Source organism: Cervus elaphus, chromosome 6, assembly GCF_910594005.1.
Source record: "Cervus elaphus chromosome 6, mCerEla1.1, whole genome shotgun sequence".
Taxonomy (NCBI): Eukaryota; Metazoa; Chordata; class Mammalia; order Artiodactyla; family Cervidae; genus Cervus; species Cervus elaphus.
This window is the reverse complement of record NC_057820.1, coordinates 45,894,511-45,910,902: the sequence shown is the minus strand read 5'-3', so window position 1 is coordinate 45,910,902 and position 16,392 is coordinate 45,894,511.

The following is a 16,392-nucleotide window of genomic DNA, read 5'->3' as shown; positions in this document are numbered from 1 at the left end:
ACTTGCCCTCTCCCATTTTTGCCAAATCCCTGAAAGGCATTTCCCCTGAGTAGAAGTGAGCCGCCTTTCATTCCAGGGCCAAAGTAACACATTTGGAGCAGAGCTTCCCAGAGAAGTCCGGCTGGACCTACAGCTTGAAGCAAAGCCTCCCAGACACAACAAACTTAATCAACCAAGCTCAGTGATAGATCCATGAGAACAAGTGATTGCTGTTTTAAGTCACTGAGTTTGGGGCGTTTTCTTACACAGCATTGTATAGTAACAGAGGTAACCAAGACAGTCAAGGTCTGTAAATATCTTTGGGGGTTTGGTTTGATTTGTTTTGGGTTGACTCTGCCTGAATTGAGGAAAGCGATTTGGAGAGGAAGTGGCAATTTCAGTAGGAGGGATCTTTCTGGGTGACAAGGGGCTCTAGCTTCTTGGGAATCCAGAAGAGATGAAGGGAAACCGTGTTCATTGTCAGGACCATCATCGGAAGCCACAAACACTAAAGGCAGCTGCCCTAGGCCCAGTGCTGGGGGAAACTGTGGGAGGTATGAGGTCAGGTCAGTGCTCCAGAAAAGCTGTGATTCCCCTGCAGGACAAAATCTGGGATGGAGGCCCTGAGACCCCCCTCTGACCCTGTATAGACACAGAAGTCCGACCTAGCCAATCAGAGCCTTTCATTCCCTTTAGCTATAGTGATTTGTTCAAGGGTGGGCATGTGACGCATAAAGCTAGACCAATACAATTCAATTTCTAGACTCTCTTTGATATTATTAGAGAAGAGGTAAGTTCCTTTCACTAGAGATGATTATCAGACAGATTGTGAGCCTGGACTGTGGTCTGTCTTCTCCTTGCTCCATCATTGGAGGAATCTGTCAGATGGAATTCCATCTGAATCGACTCAATCTGGCCAGATTTCTTTCAAGGCACACTGGTTAAAGAATAAGACCTTGGTACTAATGGTAAAGAACCTGCCTTCCAATGCCAATGCAGGAGACTTAAGACATGTGGGTTCAATCCCTGGGTCAGGAATATTGCCTGGAGAAGGAAATGGCTACTGACTCCAGTATTCTTGCTTGGGAAATCACATGGACAGAGGAGCCTGGTGGACTAAGGTTCATGGGGTTGCAAAGAGTCAGGCATGACTGAAGAGACTTAGCATGCATGCATGAAAAGTGAAAAATTCTCCCTGATTCTAACCACCACCCTAATATTTATTCCCAACAAGATTTCAACACAGATGTTTCCAAGCCTCTGGAGCTGAGTGGAATGACTTGGAGTGAGTGACCATCCTCATTGGTGGTTCCCAGGATTTCAGGAGGGCAAAGCTGAAAGCTCACTTGATGCAGGAGCTCTGATCGAAATCCATTTCCTTCTCATGTCTCTGTTCTTACTTTCTGGCTGACACTGCCACCCAGGACCTCTGTATAATTTGCAGGGCTCAGTGCAAAATGAATATTCAGGACCCTTTCAAAATTTACTCAGAATTTCAAGACAGTGACCACAGAACATCAAGCACCTGTTGTGGACTCTTCTGAGTGGAGGTGGCAGGCGGGGGTCATGGTGACGGTGTAGGTGTCACACCAGCAGGAAGCCGCCCCTGTATCACCTGGAAGGTGACACCTGGAGCTGATGTCTACCCGTGTTAAGGGAAGCACCAGCCAAGGGTCCAGTCCTGGGGGAAATCATAAGACGACTCCCAGACACTCATTCAACAGTCACCATCTCAACCACCTCCAAGCCAGCCATCAGGTAGAGTGGTTAAGTCAAGTTTGGGCCAGCTCCACAGAGAAAATCAGCACCTTCCTCCTGTTCAGCCCAGCTCCAGGGCTGAAACAGCCACAGCAGTGATTGGGAACCATTCTGCAAGCCCAGTACCCTCCCCAGCTGGGAACGGTTCCGCAATCCCAGTACCCTCCCCAGCTGGGCTTTTTACCACAATGATTCCAAAAATATTTGTCTGTGAGCCCCCCCAAAGTGCTTCAAATACAACTCTGCCTTGCCCGTGGGCTTGAGCGATCACAGCTGTGAAGGTCGCACAAGAGGAACACAGCATCTTTGCTACCACACGTGGGACTCAGCACAGCCTAGAAGTGCTGGAGCCAGCCTCTGCCAAGGTAGGACTGGCCCACTCCAGGGACCCCCAGCCCAGCAACTGCTCAGCACGTGCAGACATTTGGCCACCAGACCCTCCTTTGAAGTCCAGGCAAAACTGGGCAAGCGTTCCTGCCTGGGAACATGTGGCTGTCAGTGGAGGAAGGGTATAGTGCGGGCTCCCTCTCTCCTGCCCCCAAAGTTTAGGAGTTGGCACTACTTTTCCTGCAGTGTGAGAGCTTCTGCTGTCCCCACGCAGAGCTCAAAGGCTCATCTACTCATCACCGTCTTTAAAAAGCTCAGCCCAGTGCTTAAAGGCAAGGTGAAAGTGCCCAGTCTGTGTATTCCTGATTTCCCTTGAAAGAAATAAGAAAGTGGATGAGGCGGTTACGAGTGGAGAGAGGTTAAACCAGTGGTTCTCAAAGTGTGGTCCCCAGACCACCAGCAGCAGTAACTGGTTAGAAATGCAAATTCCAGGCACCACCCCAGATCTATTACATCAGAAACCGTGAAGGCAGGAGCCAGTAATGGCAAACCATTGTACCGCTCGCTTTCAACAACAAGCATTTTAAGAGTGACCACAATGCTTATAACCAAATTTATTCAGCATTCCTATTTGCCAGGTACCGTGCTCACTTCTTTTACATGGATGATTGTCTTTCTGAGCCATACAGTTTTGGTGTTCCGTTAGAGCAGTCTGAGCTGGGATAGTGCGGACCGCTGAAATTATGCTGCTAGGCCTTTACGGGACACAGCTGGGATGTGATGCGATCGAGGGCAGCATCCGTGTCAGACTGACATGCACCACACAGCCACTTGCTGAGTTTTGGGCACCGTTGACCAAGCAAGCTGATACAGAACTATAACACAGCATGACGCAATGGAAGTAGGCCATTACTAAAGTATGCAAGCATTCTCTGCTTATAACGACAGCTGACATTTATTGAGAACTTCTCTGTGGCAGGCCCTGTTCTGAACACATCATGGATTATTATCCTAACTAAACAGAAGAGGAAACGAGAATCTGTATCGGTTCATGCACTTCCCAGGCAGCACAATGGTAAAGAACCCACCCGCCAATGCAGGAGATCTAAGAGATGTGAGTTGGATCCCTGGGTTAGAAGATCCCCTGGAGGAGGGCATGGCAACCCACCCTGGTATTCTTGCCTGGAGAATCCATGGAAAGGGGAGCCTGGTGGGCTACAGTCCATAGGATGGCAAAGAGCCGGACACGACTGAAACAACTTGGCAGGCATGCATGCATTGGTCTTGCGTGTTCCAGCTTACACAACTGGTAACCGATGGAGCCAGAAATCAAACTCAGGCAGTCTGGCTCCAGAGCCTGGGCCCTTAACCCCAGTCCTACCCCTCCTCTTCAGTGAGACCTGAAACGGATTTTGGCTACAGAGAGAAATGTGCCTCGAGTGCCCCCACCATCCCAGCCCTGACCTCGGCCACCAACAGAAACCAGATCTAAAAGGAGGCACAGAGGTTCACTTTGCCGTACACCCAAAACTAACACAACATTATGTCAACTACACTACAACAAAAATGAAAAACTATATGAGTGAGAGCCACGGAATTTCACCTGGGTGGGACCTCAGCCACAACCCAGAGGAGGTGTTAGTAGCTATTGATGAAATAATCAAGGTGCTTTACGTTAAAACGAAACTAAACTTGACCAATAAATGGTAGCTAAATCAACAATGGCACATGTGTTCAATTTGATGGGAATCTGGTGAACCATAAACCAGAAAAAAGCCTGGGGGGCTTAGTGGGGCCTCCTTACGGAGCTGTGTTTGTGCCACCCCGGGGCTGGAGCCACAGCTCTGGGTGAGCCTCGCCCGGCCACACAGGGCTCCCGGGGCCTGGCACGCTGCTTGTCTGCTGGGGGTTGTGCTAACAGCTGGCCCGGTTCAGTGAGCAGATGGGGGCCACTCCTACACACCTGCAGGCTCTGCCCCTGGCACCACACAGCTGGACACAGGCTGCTGCCAACACTCCCCCTGATGCCCTCCTTGACCAAGAAGTCCCCCTTGAGGACTTGGCTGGGTTATGGGGACCCCTGCAGTGAGGTGCCAAGTAAGAAATGAACCAGATGGGCAGTTCTCAGCAGGGATCGTGGAGATAGCATGTGAACCCAGCCCTCCTCTTGTTCAGCACGAAGTGAAAAGGCTGGTGGGGACTCTATGATGGGGTCCTTCAAGCACCCCACAACCTATGTTCCCTGAAATTTGTAGAGACTGGTATTCTCACTGGTAATCTCCTTGAAATTTGTAGAGACTGGTATTCTCTAAAACTCTAAAAGCTGATGTGGGGTGGAGTAGCATCTTGCCTGAGAAAGGTCAGTGCTTGCCAGGTTTGGGACAGGGAAAAGGAGGATGCGTTCATGTTTCCCAAGCCAAATGTGGACCTGAGGAAGGGAGCTGGTGGCAGGATGAGGTGACCCCAACAGAGAACCAACCAGAAACCAGAGAGGCGGGAGCAGGAGGCAACTGCAGCCAGTCAAAGCAGACATTGCTTCAAAGGAATTTCAGGTGTGAAATGTGAAATCTCCATTGCTGAGGATGCAAGAAACCAGGGAAGCCCAAGCTTTGGGGCACGCAGCACACAGACGGTCCTAATGATAGACTCAGTGACAACTTGGCCCTTGTTCTCTATTTCACCCGGCCTCTCCCACCCCAGGCTATCCTGACCCTCAGAGCTAAACACCTCGAAAAGAAGGAGGTCTAGTGAGGAAGGGAGGGGAAAAAATTGCTGTGTCCTCGTCCACTGCAGTCTCCTTGCCTGAGGCACGTCAGAGCTAAAGGGGGAGACATTCCCATTGGATGAGGGTACAGAGTTTGATGGATAAGCCTGGACATTTAACATTCGAAATTGACCCGAAAAGCTCAGGATTGCCTGAGACTTTAACCAGTGGGTAGTGAAGAATAATTGAAGTCTTCAGAGTATCTGATGAGAAATGGTGAGAAAGGAAAGATGTTGCTTTCTAGGTAGAATTTTTGATGTTTAATTCATTCATCCATACATCTTCATATATTAAACACATACATCTCTCTTTATGTATGTGTATATATATATATATATGTATATATTTGTAAGTATAAGGATGTCCAAAAGAGATTGATTCTATGTGATTGAAAGATGATACAGTATTATAAAAGGAGTGATGGGAGATTTGTAGGAAAAATCCAGGTCAGCAGAGGGTGAAGCAAATGCCAAGGATATATCTTGGACCCTTGAAGAGAGAGCATGGCTATATGCCAAGAATTTGTCATTGAAAAGTCAACACATGACAAGTACACAGAAGATGATGCGAAGAGGCTGGTAGCTATGAATAGGTACCCAGGCTGAAACCTCAGTGTGGTCAATGCAGGGCCAAGTGTAATGGGGATCAGTTATCTCTGTAACAGGAGACCAATTAGTTCATCGTTTTTAGTGGATATTTTGTGAATACTCACAATGTGCTTGGAACCATCAGGACATATCGGTGGTCTTTTAAACAATAAGCATTTTCATCACCTAAATGGAATTTCTTACACTCTTGGCTCATAAAATGTAACGAGATCACCTTCTCTTAAAAGACCCTATCCTTCACAGAGTAGATAGTTGGTGTAGTCATAGAACCCTAATCTCTATTTTGACAAGGCAGACAGATGTGTGTAATGTGGTAAAATCAATGATATTATCCATGGAGGAGCAGCAGACTAGCCAATCTTCACCTTGGCACTCAGGGATCAACTTAGAGAAATGTTAGCATCCAGTTCTTAAACCAGTCTGTACATTAGATTAAACATGCTTGAGCGCACACACTGTCTTAGAAGAAAGGAAAACATATTGATTAAAGAATGTCTCAAACTTAGCAATATTAGAATACATCACTAAGTGTAATACTAACATTAGTATATGTTATATAGTCACTTGCTTTCACATTCCCACGGCCCAAATGGGTCAAAAGGCCACAAAATGGTCACAAGGCCACAAGTGAGGCTGAAGAATACAGTCTGTGGCTGGTCACCAACATGCCCAGTGAAACGCAGGAGTTCTGTTGCTAAATAAAAAGTGTGAGAATGGATACAGGGAGTGCTGGGGGGACAGTAGTCGCCTCTATGACTCAGTAATTATTAGGAAAAAATTAAGTCTGTAATCTCACTTAGCAAACTTTTATTGGGTACTTCTTGTGTCCCGATACTCTATTTTGCCATAGAGATAAAATTAGAAGGAAAAAAGACTGTGAGTGTGATGCCTTTTTTAAAGGGAAATCCCAACCTATTTTAACTAAATGCACAGAGAGATCATCCCTTATATATTCATTTCTCTGTGGGCGTGCACAGTGAAGGCGAACCCCCTTCTCTTCTCACCTGGCATCAGTTGAATTAGAATGTTTGGAACACCCAGCCGTGACGCAGTACTGGGTGAGCTCGTGGAGATGTGAAGAGCAGGCGTAGCGTTCACCAGGTGCTGGAAACCAAGCCGTTTTGGTCTGGCAGGAAAAGTCGCGTCCAGGACTGCAAGGGCAGCCTTCTGCTGCATGTCATCCTCTCTTCAAGTTCATACCGCACGTGTAGTCCTAACTCAAAAACAGTTCTTTAAAACTGTCCTTTAGGAGCAGAGAGAGAGAGCTGGGCTGGGAGACAGAAGCCCCGGCTTATGGAATGACTCTGCTGCTGACTGGTTGCATGACCTTGAAGAAACAACAGATGGAGCCTAGGTTTCTGGGGCAAGACTTTCTCCAATGGACGTGCATTTGTCACCTACCCTGCAGGCTCTGTGCTGGGACTATGGAGGTGGCTTCTCTTTATCACCTTCTTGCAGCCTTCCTGATGCTCTGTGTATCCCAGCTTCTGTAGACCAGAAACATACGGCTGGAATCTCATCACACAAAGCCAACAAACATGGGCGTGGGTGTTTGTGGCAGAGGCTGCTAATTGTCCTCCAGTGTCCCTTCTCCTGCTCTTTCATTGTAATATAATCCTTGATTTTCACTTGGGCACAAGGCCACCCCTCCCACCCTTCTTGGTAGCAACAAAATTCTGGCCAATGGGGTGTGAGCGGAAGTGATGTGTGCAACTTCTGAATTACGCTCTGAAAAATAAAAGCGAGCCCTGCTGTTTTTCTTCCCCCTTCCTGCTGGTGAGTCATCTTGTACCATGTAGATGGGAAGGATGGCAGAGAAATGGGATGGAAGAAGCCTGGTACCCTGTATTAGATTATTATTTGTCTAGAATAAGCCATTCTAAAATATAGTTGCTTAAGTAACAAACATTTATGGTCTCCCTCTGGGTCAGAAATCTGGATCTCCTGGCTCCGAGGCTCTCTCAAGTCTGCAAACACAGTGCTGGCCAGGGCTGCTGTATCTCGGAGATTCACTGACGTGGGACCCGTGTCCAAGCTCACTCCTGTGGTTGTTGGCAGCCATCAGGTCCCAGCTGGCAGTTAACCTAGGACATCAGTTCCTCGCCCTGTGGGCCTCTCCATGGGGCAGCTCACAGCATGGCAGCGGCTTCCCCGAGAGTGAAAGACAGAAAGAGCCAACAAAATGGAAGACACTCCTTCTGTACCCCACTCTCAGAAGCCACATCCCATCACCTCTGCCATGCACTGTTATTAATAGAAGGAAGTCTCCAAGTCCAGCCTACATTTGAGAGGAAGTGTTTCCACAGGGGCATGAAGGATGAGGAGGAGAGAGTCCCTGGAAGAGTTTTCAGAGGCTGCCGCCCATGGGTCCTGACACCATGAGGTTACCCTCTCCTCGTTGGTCTGCTTCTGCTATAATCATTGCTGCTGCTACTGCTGCTAAGTCGCTTCAGTCGTGTCTGACTCTGTGCGACCCCACAGACGGCAGCCCACCAGGCTCCCCCGTCCCTGGGATTCTCCAGGCAAGAACACTGGAGTGGGTTGCCATTTCCTTCTCCAATGCGTGAAAGTGAAAAGTGAAAGTGAAGTCGCTCAGTCGTGTCTGACTCTTCGCGACCCCATGGACTGCAGCCTACCAGGCTCCTCCATCCATGGGATCTTCCAGGCAAGAGTAATGGAGTGGGGTGCCATTGCTTTCTCCAGCTATAATCATTGAGTGACTGAGTGATAGTTGCTCAGTCATGCCTGACTCTTTGCTATAATCATTAGGGGAGGTTAAATAAACACTCACCTTCTGTAAAACAGGGTGAGCATCACAGTAGCCACGCCTGCGATCTAGTTGATAGTATTGAATTTGCTTCATTCTAGTGAAGCTCCTGCAATAGACACTTCCTGGAACAAGTGCCCAACTAAACCCTTTTCTCAGAAAATTTCCCCCTTCCTCCACCTCTGCCCTGCCTTTCCTTTCTGGGAATTTCTGTGACCATTTTTGTAATAAATAACTTCAGTCCTCCCTGGCTCCATCCAATTAAAGAAAGGTTAAACAACTGAACTAAGACGGGCCAACTCTGCCCCACAGGCATTTAGAAATGAAATCCAGAGACCCTGGTCAGTGCCCTGGACACCCGGGCACTGCGTGATGCTAGAACTGGGTCTGCACAGACATGGAAAGAAGGAAGCCGGCTGCAGAGAGGGGAGGGAGAGGCCTTCAGAGTGTGTACAGCTCGCGGCTTCCTGAATCGGGTGCTGTCTAAGCCTGGCTCTCCCCTATCCCAGGAGTGTCACATGCCTTCTTACCCTTCGAGAGATATGTCCTCACCTCACCCTCTCCCTTTTTTTCATTTGAACCAGTTTGAGGGGTCTTCGGGTCATTGAAATTAAACAATATCTGATTACAAAAGGCCCTTTCTGGGTTTTCTATGAATTTTCAACACTTGGTTTTCAACCTTAACATTGTCTCAACCAGCCCATGACATCCCTGCCCCTCTCCTACACCCCCTCCCTGAGAAAATAATGAAATCTTGCTTGAAAACACTAGGGCGGGTCAACAGGGCCCACTGGGAAAAAATTGTGCCAGCAAGGACGCTGTGTTGATACATGTCTGTGATTTGACCCACTACTTAATTGGAGGTCAGAAAAGGAGGTGTTTTAGTTCGGTGTGGTGGAGCGGGGAGGGTGATACCCCAATGGGGGGGACGCACAAGGTGTCAAAGGACTGAAGAGGTCATCTTCTCTCACTTTCACCTTCTGGGCACTCACACGCTGCTTGTCTAGACCGAGACCAAGTGACTCCACACCCTCGTCACCAAGTCGTTAGTTAAAAAGACCCCCACTCTGAGCTCCCCCCATGTCCTTCCCGGCAGCAGCTTTGCTCTGGTTCACTTTGAGTTCCCCAGCGGCTCCCTAAGAGGCAGTCTCTGCTCTGAGACAGTGTCTCTCTGCACACATCCCCTCAGCACGCTGCTCCCGTCTGTTTACTGCAGAATCCAGGCCAGGGTGCCGCGGACGGGTTGTATTTCTCTAGCGGAATTCTGCACGCCCCTCCCTGAGGCACACTCTGCATTCCGTTGATGCCTCCTCTGAGGAAGGGTCACTGGGCAGCGAAACTATTGGCTGCATGACCCGTGGAGGGCTTGCACCCCACCCTGTCCTAGCAGCTGACCCTCCGGTGTGGAAGGAGGCTGAGTGGGGTGTGGTAAACAGGAAGGCAGCAAGCCTTGCTTGGCCTGGAGAGCAGGAAACATCAGCGACCACGCTCAGCCCTGGGCCCGGATCACAGCCATCTGAGCTTGCAACGCCTCCCAGGCTGGTTTGGAGATTCTTCCAGCAGCTTGGTGTTGTCAGCGCAGCAGGAAGAATTTGTCCTGAGGTGCCACCTCAAGAATGTCATGGTTTCTGAGTCTGGTGCGATAGATGGATGAACAGAAGGATGAAAGGAGGAGGAGGGAGAGTCAGAGGGAGCAGAGAGGGGCGGGCCGACCTCTCACCACCTGCTTGTAAACTGTTACTGACTCCACCTCACCCTGAATGCCCAGCCCTCCCTCACCAGGCCATATTTTTTCTATTTCTATGACTTCTAACATACTTTATTTTATCATCTGCCTTTTCATTCTAGAATGTAAGCTTTATGAGGACATGGATCTTTGTTCGTACCCTTATAGCTTCCGTCAGCCTCCACAGTGCCTGGTACACTGTGGATTCTCAAAAAATATTTATTGGATAGATAAATAGATGGACAGATGGATGGATAGATGGATCTCCCTAGGGATGCTTTTAACAATATTCTTACTACATGTCTTTCATTATTCTCCTCCTGTCCTCCAAAGCAAGAATGCCCTCCCCCAACCCTACTAAACATGACCTCATTCATCTTCCGTGGGCCAGCCCTGCTGCTCCTTCTGCAGTATGGCCATGCAGTTAAGAACCAGGCTTTCGGAGTTCAAATCCCTATCCTACAGCTTGCTTACTGTGTGGCCTTGATTAAGTTACTTCATATCTCTAAGCCTTAGTTTCCTGATCTAATGGGATTCCTATGAAGGTAAAATAATATGATGTCTGAAATATGCTTAATTAACACACCTCTGCTACTGCTCCCCAACTAGGTATCTAGCATTTCCTCCTTTGAAGACTCATCTTACATTGACTCTTAAGAACTTGTCATATTTTCTCATATTCTAGTTATCTTTGTACATATAGTGCTTTCCTTAACAAAAGCGGCTGTCTCAACAGGCATGTGAAAAGATGCTCAACATAGCTAATCATCTGGGAGATGCAAATCGAAATCACAGTGAGATACCACCTCACACCTGTCAGATGGCCATCATCAAAAAGAACTCAAAGAACAAACGTTGGCAAAGAGTGAAGAAAAGGGAACCTTCATACACTGTCGGTGGGAATGTAAACTAATGAGCCACTGTGAAAACAGTATGGAAGTTTCACAAAACACTAAAAACAGGGGGAGGAGCCAAGATGGCAGAGGAGTAGGACAGGGAGACCACTTTCTCTCCTACAAATTCATCAAAAGAATAACTGAAGGCAGAGCAAACTTTGCAAAACAACTTCTGATCGCTAGCTGAGGTCATCAGGCGCCCAGAAAAGCAGTCCATTGTCTTCGAAAGGAGGTAGGACAAAATATAAAAGACAAAAAGTGAGACAAAAGAGCTAAGGACGGACATCCGTCCGGGAAGGGAGTCTTAGGCGGCATTGCTTGGGCTAGGGTCCGGGCCTGAGTGCCCTGAGGACAATCGGAGGGAGCTTCTGTGAGGTCCCAACTTGAACTGTGGGAGACCAAAAGAGAGAGAGTAAATTAACCGGCCCGAACTCACTGCCGGCCGTTCGCAGAACAAAGAGACCGAGAAAATCCAGAGAAGAGCTCGCAGGCTGCGGACCGGCCCAGCCCCGCCGGAGGCAGGAGGCAGTGGGGAGGGGAAGGTCTCGGCGAGACACAGGGCGCAGGCACCCGACCGGCGCGGGCGGGGACTGGGGCTGGGGACGCGGAGGGCGGAAGGCGCGCGCACCCGACTGGCGCCAGAGGAAACTGAAACTGGGTCCGTGGAAGGGAGGGGGCGCGCCACACCTGGGGAGAGTGCGCCCACCAAGCCCCTGGCTGCCTGGACCGCTCTGACGGGGAAGGCACAGAGAGCAGGCGCAGCTTTTCCTTCCGCGCTTTTGTGGAACACCCGAGGGCTGGAACCTCGCGCAGCGCGGGGCGCGCTCCATATAGAACAGCCGGGAGCCTGAGCAGCGCAGACGGAGAAAGCGGCGTCGGCCCGTCCCAGCGGCGCAAGCCTGCCCTCACAGCGCCAGCCCCTCCCCGCAGCGTCAGCCCCTCCCCGCAGCGCCAGCCCCTCCCCTCAGAGCGACGGAACTAGCTACCTGAATAAGAGTCCACCTCCGACCGCCTGTGTCAGGGCGGAAATGAGGCTCTGAAGAGACCGGCAAACAGAAGCCAAGTAAACAAAGGGAACCGCTTCAGAAGGGACTGGTGCAACAGATTAAAATCCCTCTAGAAAACACCGATTGCACCGGAAGGGGTTCTGTAGATATCGAGAAGTGTAAGCTGGAACGAGGAGCTATCTGAAACTGAGCCGAACCCACACTGACCGCAACAGCTCCAGAGAAACTCCTAGATATAATTTTACTTTTTTCTCTTTTTTTTTTCTTTTTTTATTTTTTCTTTTTTATTTTCCTTTAAAATCCCCTATTACTCCCCCATTACTCCTTAACTTTCATTTTCATAGATTTTTATGATTTTTTTAATTAGAGAGAAAAAAAATTTTTTTTCTTTCTTTTTTGTTCTTTTTTCTTCTTTTTTTTCTTTCCTTTTTCTTTTCTATTTTCTATTTTTCTTTTTCTCTTATTTCTTTTAAAGTCCTCTAGTACTCCTCCTCTACTACTCCTTAATTTTCATTTTCAATACACTATAACCTTACAAAAAAAAAAAAAAGGAGAAGCCCTATTTTTAAACCGAAGATTATTCCCTCCCAATCTTGACTCTCTGTTTTCTACCTCAGAGCACCTATTTCCTCCTTTCCCCTTCTCTTCCCAATCCAATTCTGTGAATCTTTGTAGGTGACTGGGCTACGGAGAACACTCTGGGAACAGACAGCTGCGTAGATCTGTCTCTCTCCTCTTGAGTCCCCCTTTTTCTCCTCCTGCTCATCTCTATCTCCCTCCTCCCTCTCCTCTTCTTCATGTAACTCTGTGAACCTCTCTGGGTGTCCCTAACGGGGGAGAATCTTTTCGCCATTAACCTAGAAGTTTTCTTATCAGTGCTGTATAGTTGGAGAAGTCCTGAGACTACAGGAAGAATAAAACTGAAATCCAGAGGCAGGAGACTTAAGCCCATAACCTGAGAACACCAGAAAACTCCTGACTACATGGAACTTTAAGTAATAAGTGACTGTCCAAAAGCCTCCATACCTACACTGAAACCAACCACCACCCAAGAGCCAATAAGTTTTAGAGCAAGACATACCACGCAAATTCTCCAGCAACGCAGGAACATAGCCCTGAACATCAACATACAGGCTGCCCAAGGTCACACCTAACACATAGACCCATCTCAAAACTCATTACTGGGCACTCCATTGCTCTCCAAAGAGAAGAAATCAAATTCCACGCACCAGAACACTGACGCAAGCTTCCCTAACCAGGAAACCTTGACAAGTGAATCGTCTAACCCCACCCACTGGGTAAATCCTCCACAATAAAAAGGAACCACAGACCTCCAGAATACAGAAAGCCCACTCCAGACACAGCAATCTAAACAAGATGAAAAGGCAAAGAAATACCCAACAGGTAAAGGAACATGAAAAATGCCCACCAAGTCAAACAAAAGAGGAGGAGATAGGGAATCTACCTGAAAAAGAATTTAGAATAATGATAATAAAAATGATCCAAAATCTTGAAAACAAAATGGAGTTACAGATAAATAGCCTGGAAACAAAGATTGAAAAGATACAAGAAATGTTTAATAAAGACCTAGAAGAAATAAAAAAAAAGTCAATTAAAAATGAATAATGCAATGAATGAGATCAAAAACACTTTGGAGGGAACCAAGAGTAGAATAAGGGAGACAGAAGATAGGATAAGTGAGGTAGAAGATAAAATGGTGGAAATAAATGAAGCAGAGAGGAAAAAAGAAAAAAGGATCAAAAGAAATGAGGACAACCTCAGGGACCTCTGGGACAATGTGAAATGCCCCAACATTTGAATCATAGGAGTTCCAGAAGAAGAAGACAAAAAGAAAGGCCATGAGAAAATACTCTAGGAGATAATAGCTGAAAACTTCCCTAAAATGGGGAAGGAAATAGCCACCCAAGTCCAAGAAACCCAGAGAGTCCCAAACAGGATAAACCCAAGGCGAAACACCCCAAGACACATATTAATCAAATTAACAAAGATCAAACACAAAGAACAAATATTAAAAGCAGCAAGGGAGAAACAACAAATAACACACAAAGGGATCCCCATAAGGATAACAGCTGATCTATCAATAGAAACCCTCCAGGCCAGAAGGGAATGGCAGGACATACTTAAAGTAATGAAAGAGAATAACCTACAACCTAGATTACTGTATTCAGCAAGGATCTCATTCAGATATGAAGGAGAATTCAAAAGCTTTACAGATAAACAAAAGCTGAGAGAATTCAGCACCACCAAACCAGCTCTTCAACAAAAGCTAAAGGATCTTCTCTAGACAGGAAATGCAGAAAGGTTGTATAAACGTGAACCCAAAACAACAAAGTAAATGGCAATGGGACCACACCTATCAATAATTACCCTAAATGTAAATGGGTTGAATGCCCCAACCAAAAGACAAAGATTGGCTGAATGGATACAAAAACAAGACCCCTATATATGCTGTCTACAAGAGACCCACCTCAAAACAAGAGACACATACAGACTAAAAGTGAAGGGCTGGAAAAAAATATTTCATGCAAACGGAGACCAAAAGAAAGCAGGAGTCGCAATACTCATATCAGATAAAATAGACTTTCAAATAAAGGATGTGAAAAGAGACAAAGAAGGACACTACATAATGATCAAAGGATCAATCCAAGAAGAAGATATAACAATTATAAATATATATGCACCCAACATAGGAGCACCGCAATGTGTACGGCAAACACTAACGAGTATGAAAGAGGAAATTAATAGTAACACAATAGTAGTGGGAGACTTTAATACCCCACTCACAACTATGGATAGATCAACTAAACAGAAAATTAACAAGGAAACACAAACCTTAAATGACACAATGGACCAGCTAGACCTAATTGATATCTATAGGACATTTCACCCCAAAACAATCAACTTCACCTTTTTCTCAAGTGCACACGGAACCTTCTCCAGAATAGATCACATCCTGGGCCATAAATCTGGTCTTGGAAAATTCAAAAAAATTGAAATCATTCCAGTCATCTTTTCTGACCACAGTGCAGTAAGATTAGATCTCAATTACAGGAAAAAAATTGTTAAAAATTCAAACATATGGAGGCTAAATAACACGCTTCTGAATAACCAACAAATCATAGAAGAATTCAAAAAAGAAATCAAAATATGTATAGAAATGAATGAAAATGAAAACACAACAACCCAAAACCTATGGGACACTGTAAAAGCAGTGCTAAGGGGAAGGTTCATAGCATTACAGGCTTACATCAAGAAACAAGAAAAAAGCCAAATAAATAACCTAACTCTACACCTAAAGGAATTAGAGAAGGAAGAAATGAAGAACCCCAGGGTTAGCAGAAGGAAAGAAATCTTAAAAATCAGGGCAGAAATAAATGCAAAAGAAACTAAAGAGACCATAGCAAAAATCAACAAAGCTAAAAGCTGGTTTTTTGAAAAAATAAACAAAATTGACAAACCATTAGCAAGACTCATTAAGAAACAAAGAGAGAAGAACCAAATTAACAAAATTAGAAATGAAAATGGAGAGATCACAACAGACAACACTGAAATGCAAAGGATCATAAGAGACTACTACCAGCAGCTCTATGCCAATAAAATGGACAACTTGGATGAAATGGACAAATTCTTAGAAAAGTATAACTTTCCAAAACTGAACCAGGAAGAAATAGAAGATCTTAACAGACCCATCACAAGCAGGGAAATCGAAACTGTAATCAAAAATCTTCCAGCAAACAAAAGCCCAGGACCAGATGGCGTCACAGCTGAATTCTACCAAAAATTTAGAGAAGAGCTAACACCTATCTTACTCAAACTCTTCCAGAAAATTGCAGATGAAGGTAAACTTCCAAACTCATTCTATGAGGCCACCATCACCCTAATTCCAAAACCAGACAAAGATGCCACAAAAAAAGAAAACTACAGGCCAATATCACTGATGAACATAGATGCAAAAATCCTTAACAAAATTCTAGCAAACAGAATCCAACAACATATTAAAAAAATCATATACACCATGACCAAGTGGGCTTTATCCCAGGAATGCAAGGATTATTTAATATCTGCAAATCAATCAATGTAATACACCACATTAACAAATTGAAAGATAAAAACCATATGATTATCTCAATAGATGCAGAGAAAGCCTTTGACAAAATTCAACACTCATTTATGATTAAAACTCTCCAAAAAGCAGGAATAGAAGGAACATACCTCAACATAATAAAAGCTATATATGACAAACCCACAGCAAGCATCACCCTCAATGGTGAAAAATTGAAAGCATTTCCCCTGAAATCAGGAACAAGACAAGGGTGCCCACTCTCACCACTACTATTCAACATAGTGTTGGAAGTTTTGGCCACGGCAATCAGAGCAGAAAAAGAAGTAAAAGGAATCCAGATAGGAAAAGAAGAAGTGAAACTCTCACTGTTTGCAGATGACATGATCCTCTACATAGAAAACCCTAAAGACTCTACCAGAAAATTACTAGAGCTAATCAATGAATATAGTAAAGTTGCAGGATATAAAATTAACACA